The sequence below is a fragment of the Hemitrygon akajei genome, chromosome 6 (assembly GCF_048418815.1).
Source record: "Hemitrygon akajei chromosome 6, sHemAka1.3, whole genome shotgun sequence".
Lineage (NCBI taxonomy): Eukaryota > Metazoa > Chordata > Chondrichthyes > Myliobatiformes > Dasyatidae > Hemitrygon > Hemitrygon akajei.
This window is the reverse complement of record NC_133129.1, coordinates 161,779,297-161,789,386: the sequence shown is the minus strand read 5'-3', so window position 1 is coordinate 161,789,386 and position 10,090 is coordinate 161,779,297.

Here is a 10,090-nt window from a genome sequence, read left to right as displayed (position 1 = left end):
TTCTGTGTCTAACTTCAATGGAAATTGTTTCTTCGCCCTTAAAATAGCCTTCTGTAAGTTGCAGCTGGTTTTCTTTTATAGTTCTGGATCACCAGCCTTGAATGCCATAGATCCAGCCCTCAACAGAATACAAATCTCCTGGTTCATTCACTGATTTTTGGTTTGGGTATGTTCAGCATGTTCTTGAAGGCACATGCTCATTCACACAGTTCTAAATGAAGTTGATGAACTGTTGATGAAGTTGGTGAAGTTGATGAGCTGTGGTGTATTCATTTAGATTCAAAGATAAATCCTTGAATATATTGTCCAGTTCACCAACTCAAGGCTGTTCAGTAAGTGATTCTCCACCCCCTTGATCATGCCTTCTTAGTCCTCACCACTGGAGCTGTGGTCTTTCACTGACTGGTGGGATTTTCCATGACACATACTACATAATCCTTTCTTGAAATTAAAGACCAAAGTAATGAAAGTTACAAATTTCTGGAACACAGGGTTTTAAAAATGTTGGGCAACAAGAAAATACATGACATTTTTCTTGACCTCCACAATCTCTGATGTAATCAATTATGTTACTCTCCAGAGCCCAGTTCAATGAACCTTTCTAGTAACTAAAAGAAGACATGTTTTCACAAAATTAACATGTTTAGAATTGGTCTGTGTGTCAAGCTAACCATTCAAATAATAGGCAGTTCACGGGACATGTTCATTTGCACAACGGGGAGTATCCCAGATGGTTGCATCACAATCTGATAAGGGAACGCCAATGCGCAGGAGTGGAAAAGGCTTCAGAAAGTGCTGGGTACAATCCAGTCCATCACAGGCCAAGCCCACTGAATGCATTTACATGAAGTGCTGCCACAAGAAAGCAGCATCTATTATCAAAGAAACCTATGCTCCAGGCCATGCTCTCTTCTCACTACTACCATTGGGTAGGATGTACAGAGGTCTTAGATCCTACACCTCCAGATTCAGGAACGGTTATTACCCTATAACCATCAGGCTCCTGAACCAGTGTGGATAACTTCATTCACCACCACTGATTCTACAATTTAAGACCATAAGACACAGGAACAGAATTAGGCCATTCAGCCCATCGAGTCTGCTCCGCCATTCCATCATGGCTGATTTACTACCCCTCACAACCCCATTCTCCTGTCTTCTCCCCATATTCTTTGATGCCCTGACTAATCAAGAACATATCAACCTCTGCTTTAAATGCAAACAATGACCTGGCCTCCACAGGCGTCTGTTAGCATCTGTCGCAATGAATTCCACAGATTAACCACTGTCTGGCTAAAGAAATTCCTCCTCATCTCTGTTTTAAATGAGCATGTCTATTCTGAAACTGTGCCCTCTAGTCCTATCCTATAGGAAACATCCTCTCTACATCCACTCTTTCTAGGCCCTTTAATATTCAATAGGTTTCAATGAGATCCCCTCTCATTCTTTTAAACTTCAGCAAGTAAAAGCGCAGAGCTATCATCCACTCCTCATTAGGTAACCCTTTCGTTCCCATAATCATTCTTGGGAACATCCTCTGGACTCTCTCCAATGCCAGTACATTTTTTCTTAGGTAAGGAGCCCAAAACTTCTCACAATACTCCAAATGTGATCTAACTAATGTCTGATAAAGCCTCAGCATTGGATTATTCCTCTTAAAATGAAGGCATTTACCTTTCTTACCACAGACTCAACCTGCGAGTTAACCTTTCGGGAATCGTGCACAAGGACTTCCAAGTTCCCAGATCCCTATGATTTTTTTTAAAAATTTTCTCCTCGTTTAAAAAAATTTCTTCTACCAAAGTTCACTACCATACACTTCTCTACACTTAATTCCATCTGCCGCTTCTTTGCCAATTCTCCAAATCCTTCTGCAGACTCTGCTTCCTCAACACTGTCTGTCTTTCGACCTAACTTTGTATCATCTGCAAACTTAGCCACAAAGCCATCAATTATGTCATCCAAATAGTTGACATGCAGCATGAAAAGTTATATAGTTTTTTGTAAAATTCCATTATTTTTATTTTTGCCTGCAAGAAAATGAATCTCCAGGTAGTATATGGTAACATATGTATTTCGATAATAAATTTACTTTGAACATTGAATTTCTGAGCTGCATAGATGACTCTTTTGTAAATCCTGGTTTATTATTCCTCTCAAGGGCTCAGTGATACCATAACATAAAGGAAGGCAACAGAGTTGAAGAGGTTTGTTTGAAGTTGAGGACTGTCACTGTTGTTTGGGATAATACGAGGGCTGATTGATAAGTTGGTGACCTAAGGTAGAAGGAGTCGATTTTAGAAAACCTAGCACATTTATTTTTCAACATAGTCCCCTCCTACATTTACACACTTAGTCTAGTGGTCGTGGAAATGCAGAAACTTTGAAGTTACCTTAGGCCACAAACTTGTCAATCACCCCTGATGAGTTATTAATTTCAAACTTTCTGCATAATCACTCAAAGAGTTGAACTGCATGTGCATGTAGCGAGAGCTGTATAACTCATCTCCTTCTACCTTAGGCCGTGAACTTATCAATCACCCATGCTGTGGACACTTTCTGGAGGTCCAAGATCCGTATGCTCCACGACCGCTGGACTAAGTGTGTAAATATAGGAGGGGACTATGTTGACAAGTAAATGCGCTAGGTTTTCTAAAATTGACTCCTTCTACCTTAGGCCACAAACTTATCAATCACCCCTCGTAGATTTGAAAATAAAGCATAACACTGCCTGCTGGGGATAACTGTACTGGAATGGGTGCATAGGCAAAGCAAGACCAAGATGCACAATTGCAATTCTGATCCCCTTTCAAGTTATAGATTTTGCATTTAATTGCTCGATTGTGGAACAAACTATAGATGGAGACGGCCGCTTTTCACCTAACGAGTGAGAGAGCCCTCTGCGTGAAAGGAGTAAATCACGGAAATTTGGGGAGCACAGTAAAAGGTGAATGTATTACTAATGTTCTTACTAAGGTTGGTGTCTGGTCATGTCCCAAAAATACAGTCATATCGCCAATTGTGACTTTTGATCTGGAGTGCCAAGTGTTGAAGACATCGGTGAATACGAGGTACTGAGTAAGCAGAATGTGGTAATTGATTGTGATCACTATCACAGAAGATGCAGGTTTTGACCCTGATGAGGATCACTTGTTTGTGTATCGGTACAGAACTCTAATTCTGGAGTTGTTGGACTTGGGAGCCGAAAACACTGCGCAGCAGTTAGAAGAGGAACAGGAAACCAGGAAATGGTTCAGAAAGTTTCTCAGTCTTTGCTTGTTTATGTATGGTTTCTTTCATAAATTCTTTTGCATTTCTTTACTTTCCTGTAAAAGTCTTCAAGAAAATTAATCTCAAGTAGTACTAATAAATTTTACTTTGACTTTGAAGTGACATACAAGAGGGTGAGGATCATGACAGCTTCTGACAGTGGTACCTGCCAATATTGAAGGAGAGACAGCAAGGAGGAGGTGGTACAGGAGCCTTTGGTCCCACAGCACCAGGTTGAGGAACAGTTATTACCCTTTTACCATCAGGCTGTTGAACCGGCATGGATAACTTCACTCACCACAACCCTATGATTCCACAACCTATGGACTCTCCTAAGCTGAGCTCATCAATTTTATCAATTTTGCCTCCAACTTCCACCCCGCCGTTAAGTTCACTTGGTCCATTTCCAACACCTCCCACCCCTTTCTCAATCTCTTTGTCTCCATCTCTGGAGACAAACTGTCCAACAATGTCTTTTATAAACCTACCAATTCCCATGGCTATCTTGACTATATCTCTTTCCACTCTGTCACCTGTAAAAATGCTATTCCCTTTCTTCATTTCCTTTGTCTTCTCCACATCCGTTCCCAAGATGAGGCTTTCCTTTCCAGGACATCAGAGATGACATCCTTCTTCAAAGAACGAGGTTTCCCTCCCTCCACTATTGATGTTGCCCTCACCCACATCTCCTCCATGTCCTGGAAGTCTGTACTGACCCCATCTTCCCACACCTATTCCTCTTGTCCTTACCTGCCACTCCACGAGCCTCCAAATTCAACACATCATTTTCCGCAACTTCTGCCTTTTCTAATGGGATCCTACCACTAAACGCATCTTTACCTCCCCCCTCCCCCCTTCACTTTCCACTTTCCACAGGGATTGCTCCTTCCTTGATTCCCTTATCGATTCCAGGCTCCCCAGTAAGGAGCAACACATTATATTCCATCTGGGTAGCCTCCAACCTGATGGCATGAATACTGATTTCTCCTTCTGGTAAAAATAAATCCATCCCCCTTCTCTCTTCTTATTCCCCACTCTGGCCTCTTACCTCTTCTCACCCACCTATTACCTCCCCCTAGGTTCCCTCCTCCTTCCCTTTCTCCTACTCTCTCCTATCAGATTCTTTCTTCTCCAGCCCTTTACTTTTCCCACTCACCTTGCACCACCTTTCTAGCTCTTCTTTCCCTCCCCCTTCCCTCCTTTCTATTCTGGCATAAACCCCTCCCTTTCTTTCCAGTCCCGAAGAAGAGTCTCAGCCCAAAACATCGACTATTTGTTCATTTACTGACCTGCTGAGTTCCTTCAGCATTATGTTGCGTTGGATTTTCAGCATCTGCAGAATTTCTTGTGTTCTTATTGATGGTTTCTGCCTGATGTCTTGCATCATACTTTCCATGATGTGAGAATGGTTTTAAAGCCTTCCCCTTTGCCTGCATCTCCAGAAAGAGCTCGATTTCTATCTTTGATATCTCTTTTTAACCTTTTCAAGGTTCCTTTGAAGACCCTGACCTGGAGTTGTTTTGGTTCTTTGCGGAAATGGGACCCGCTGTCAGGGCCTTACGACCAGCCGCTTTTCGATATCCCAAGGGCGTGGCCTAGAAAACTCAGGGTGCCGGATTTTCGTGGCTCTGGAGGCAGACTAATTGAAGGTTGGTGCAACCGACTGCTGCATCGCGGGAGAACATGGAAGATCAGAAGCAGTGGGCTTGCTGCTGGCTGTGTGTCCAGAGACCTGAGTTCTTTGGGCACAGAGTTCAGAAAAAACGACACAGCAGACTTTTAACACCGTAAGTCAATGGATTGTTTGTTATGTCTCCCCTCTCGCTGTGAATTGGGGAACCTTTTTTTCCCTTATTAGGAAGAGAGTGCCTGTAGTATGTCAAATACCAGGTGAACAAGTAGTCTTTGGGGTACTGCAAGTCTGTGTCTTATTGATGCTTTGCTGCACGCTCGAATGCTCGGAGAAGTACGCCGATCCTTTTTTGCTGGTGGGGGGGGAGGGTTGTTGCTTGCTGCTGCTTGTGCTTGGGATGGGGAGCTGGAAGGACCTTTGGCTTTCTAATATTTAACTGTCATTCATTCTTTGGGGCACTCCTGTGTTTTTGTGGATGTTTGCGAAGAAGAAGAATTTCAGGATGTATATTGTATACATTTCTCTGACATTAAATGTACCTACTGAAACCTATTGAAATTGAAAATGAGTGCAATTTGAAGGGCCTTCCCAAATCAACAGCCTGAAGAATTTCATAATTTTGTTCTGAGTGTATGTGCAACTTGATGAGCAAGGGTAAGTCTGGGCAAATTTAATACTGAAGCACTTTCACTGAGAAAATGCGACAGCCAGTCCATTAGGGTATAATTTGAGGTTAAAACTCCACATTCATTTATAATTGTTTGCCTTGTTCCACATGGATTAGATTCAAGAATCAAGATTACTTATTGTCATTCATTTGTACACAAGCGCAAAGGAGAATGAAATGATTGTTACTCTGTATTCAATGCAGGAAGAAAAATACATAATAAGCATCAAGAATGCAATAAATATAAATTCATAAGATGAGAAAGTCTGCAGATACTGGAAATCCAAAGCAACACACACAAAACGCTGGAGGAACTCAGTAGGTCAGGCAGCATCTGTGGAAATGAATGAACAGTTGATGTTTTGGGCCAGGACCCTGAAGAAGCAGTCTGACCTGCTGAGCAGCATTTTGTGTGTGTGTTACTTTAAATACATAAGATTAGCTTACATGCATAGACTGACGGTATCTATATAAAGGGAATCTAAGTACATAAGGTGACTCTGAGAGGAAATGGTAATGTAGTGGGGATGGGACGTGTGGTATGTTTAGGCTGACAAAGCTGTTAAACAGAATTACAAACTCAAACCTATGCTGTGTAAATGACAATATAAGACTACACCACTAAGCACAATGCAGAATTCATTGATTTGGGGGGAAAAAAACAGTTCACCTCAATTTGGACGCTTTTAGTCGGTTTGACAATCCAACACAAATAAATAGTGTAATTTTCCAACATTCGGGGACTACTCATGTGGTTAAATATCAAGACTGCCTTATGACATAAACATGAGCATTTTAGTTATTACTGTTTCATTTAGCACGGGGCTAAGTCGAACACATGCTGGGTTGTTTTTCATATGAAGTTTGTTATGGAACAAATGACTTCACCATCCTGTAGAGTGACCCAGTAAATCAGTTTCATGCCTTGTTTCCATAAGTCCTGTTGAATCAAATAGTTCAAATGTGGAATGAGAATTAGAACTGAACCAAATGTACTGATATCCAGTTCTCTAGAAATCATAAGTCACACCAGTTCTAGCAATTTATGTCAGGTGGAGTAAAACGATGCATTTTAGGTCCAAAATGGTATATGCTCTAAATCAGAATCAGGTTTAGTATCACTGGCATATGTTGTGAAATTTGTTAACTTAGCAGCAGCAGTACAACGCAATGCACGATAATATAGAAAAAAATAAGTAAATCAATTACAGCAAGTCTATGTGTATATTAAATAGTTACATTAAAAATAGTGCTAAAACAGAATATATATAAAATATATGAGGTGTTCATTGGTTCAATGTCTATTTAAGAATTGGAAGGGGAGGAAGCAGTTCCTGAACTGTCGAGTGTGTGCCTTCAGACTTCTGTACCTCCTTCTTGATGCTAACAATGGGAAGAGGGCATGTCCTGGATGATGGAGGCTGCCCTTTTGAGGCACCGCTCCTTGAAGATGTCTTGGATACTACAGCGGCTAGTACCCAAAGTGGAGCTGATTAATCATCTGGTCCTTGCTAATCGGTAAACACATCATGATGGTAATTTGCCTCAAAGCTGAAAAGCTTTCAATTATTACATTGCTTACTATCAGAGAAAAAGAAACTCTAAAATAAAAATATATTTCCATATTTTAAATCACTGATGATAGAAATTATTCAGAATGTAAACTTTGACATCTGGTGACCCTCGGTAGCAGAAATCCTGTTTTTATTTATTAACTTTTGAGCATGAATTTGTCCTGTACCTCAGAATTTCTGTAATCAGTTATTCATTTAATCTTTTAATGTCTCGTGTTTTTGAAGCTGCATTACTGTGGATTGCGCACTAACACAATAGTTTTCCTCATCCTCCTCCATACGCTCCATATTTAAAGATCGCTGAATGGAAGTGCTCCATCTTGTGGCAGGTAAAAGGAATTTAAAAGGAATGCAGGTAAATATTCATTATTAAGTGCAATTTCATTTACTTATTTCAATTCAAATTAAGTTTATTATCGAAGTACATATATGCCACTATATATATAGAGCTACTTTAGAGCTGTGATTCATTTTCTTGTGGGCATACTCAGTAAATCTAAGAACCATTATAGAATCAATGAAAGATAGCACCCAACAGGACTAACAAAACAACCACTGTGCAAAAGACAGCAAACTGTGCAAATACAAAAGGAAAAAAAAAGAGCAATAAATATTGAGAATGAGAGATGAAGAGTCCTTGAAAGTGATTTCATAGGTTGCGGTAACTGTTCAGTGATGGAGCTAGTTGAAGTTGAGTGAAGTTATCCCCTCAACCATCAGGCCCTTGAAACAGAGGGGGTAATAACTGTTCCTGTCAATCTGAACAAGTTTGCCTGTGCTGAGTTCAGTCCAGGGCTCTAGGTGTAGAGGAGATCTGGGAAAGGGTCTCTTCATCCCAATGATCCAATGCATATTGTAGCAGTGACCTTCATCTGAACTTGTTGATGGAAATATTAGAAGAGGACGGACACAAGCCTGCCTGATCACAAGGAGTGTGTACTGTACGGGAACTGAACCACGCTGAAAAAACAAATTATTGTAATGTTGTGGAAGAAGAGCGCAAGGACTGCTTGGTGTTTGGTTCTCTAATGGAGGATTGGTGATGTTTAGATTCAGAGTCAGGATATCATAGCTCACTGCAAGTCTGGCCAGAGGTTGATTTTTGATGTGTTGGGTTCCTAAATAACAGTCATGATTTATCCATCTTTATAAGTGTACCATGTGTGTCTCAGTTATCTTTCAGCCACTGTCACTCTTTAGGGGTTACCTTTCCTGGTTCCAGTTTACCATATCAGCAACCTTGCTAAAATTCGACGGAATATCCCTAACCATCCCTTTCCCTCTAAAGCTGTGAAGCATGCAACATGCTCCCAAAATTTATTAAACATTGCTGGCTTGTACTGCAAGGCACTACCTGCCCTACAACAACATCTAAACTTTCTAAGCAGAATTCCAGTGGTATGCTTAACTCTCTCCGTCCTGCATAATGGATGAGGCATTGCAATTTCCCGATCCAGCTTTCATGGATCTACCAGGTGGGGTAATGAACCATGGAAGAGCTGACTGCCTCTTGTTACTAAGTAGCTCGATAGTGCTTGTTTCTGCTGCCATGGTAGGTCTGGACTACTGCACCAAGAAGTAGAGTGGTGTCAAAGCAACATACACAGGGATCTCAGCCTGTTGTCGCTCCACGAGCCAGACACAATGCAGTAACGGTGCGTAATGACCTGGACAATTTTGAGGAATCAATAATTGGGAACGTGCCACCCTTAGCCGCATGTGTAAAATTGAATGAATTATACTGGTTAAGTAAAGACAGCGCTGGGTTCTGACTCTCTGGAACAATTCCATTTGTGATAAGGGTTTGCTAGCAATCAGTTAAATTCAAATTACATTTATTATCGGAGTATATATGCTGTATATACAACCCTGCCGTTCATCTTCCTGCAGATGCCATTAAAACAAAGAAACAACCATGGTACCTGTTCAAAGAAAACATCAAACACCCAACGCACAAAAAAATTAAAGAGATCTCACAAATGGCAGAAAATGAATGAAAAACACAGAATATAAAGCATCAAACCATTGAAATAGTCCAGGAATGTTCATAAAGTTGAGTGCAGTTCAGTTCAATTAACCGCTGAGTTGTTCATTGACTGCAAGTACCATTTGCAGTGTGTGTGCAGACAAATGCACAAGTGTTGTGAAGGGTTCAAAGTGAGATGTATCACCTTTGTCCAAGGACTGCTCCCAGACTGCCTCTCTGTAAAACTGTATCAACATTGTTGCAATCCATGGAACTGTCAATCCTAAATGAAATACAGTCGGCCCTCCTTATCCGCAGGTTCCGCATGCGTGAATTCAACCAACCGTGGATCAGGAAAACCCAGAAGTTCTCTCTCTAGCACTCGTTGTTTCAGCATGTAAAGACTTTTTTTCTTGTCATTGTTCCCTAAACAATACAGTATAACAACTATTTTACATAGCATTACATTGTATTAGGTATTATAAGTAATCTAGAGATGATTTAAAGTATACGGGAAGCTGTGCGTAGGTTACCATGGATCGGGATCAAAAAACCCAGAAGTTCTCCCTCCAGCACTCATTGTTTGAGCGTGTACAGACTTTTTTTTCTTGTCATTGTTCTCTAAACAATACAGTATAATGACATTTACATAGCATTTACTTTGTATTAGGTATTATAAGTAAGTCGGAACAGGTACATCCAGTATTATTTAGTGTCAGTTAGTCAAACGTTTGTCTTAGTATATAGTACATATTTTACCTTTCTATGCATATAAAACACTTAAGAAATGTATGCATTTCAATAATTAAACCACCACGTTGCTTAGTAATAATTGTAGCTTTCATCGGGGCAGGGCCTTTCACATGCCCCATTATTCTCACTTTATCCTTTAAAATTGTTCCGATCGTTGACTGACTGTAGCTTAATGCTTTTCCAATGACCGATGGCATTTTACCTCTTTCTGATCGCTTTATTATTTC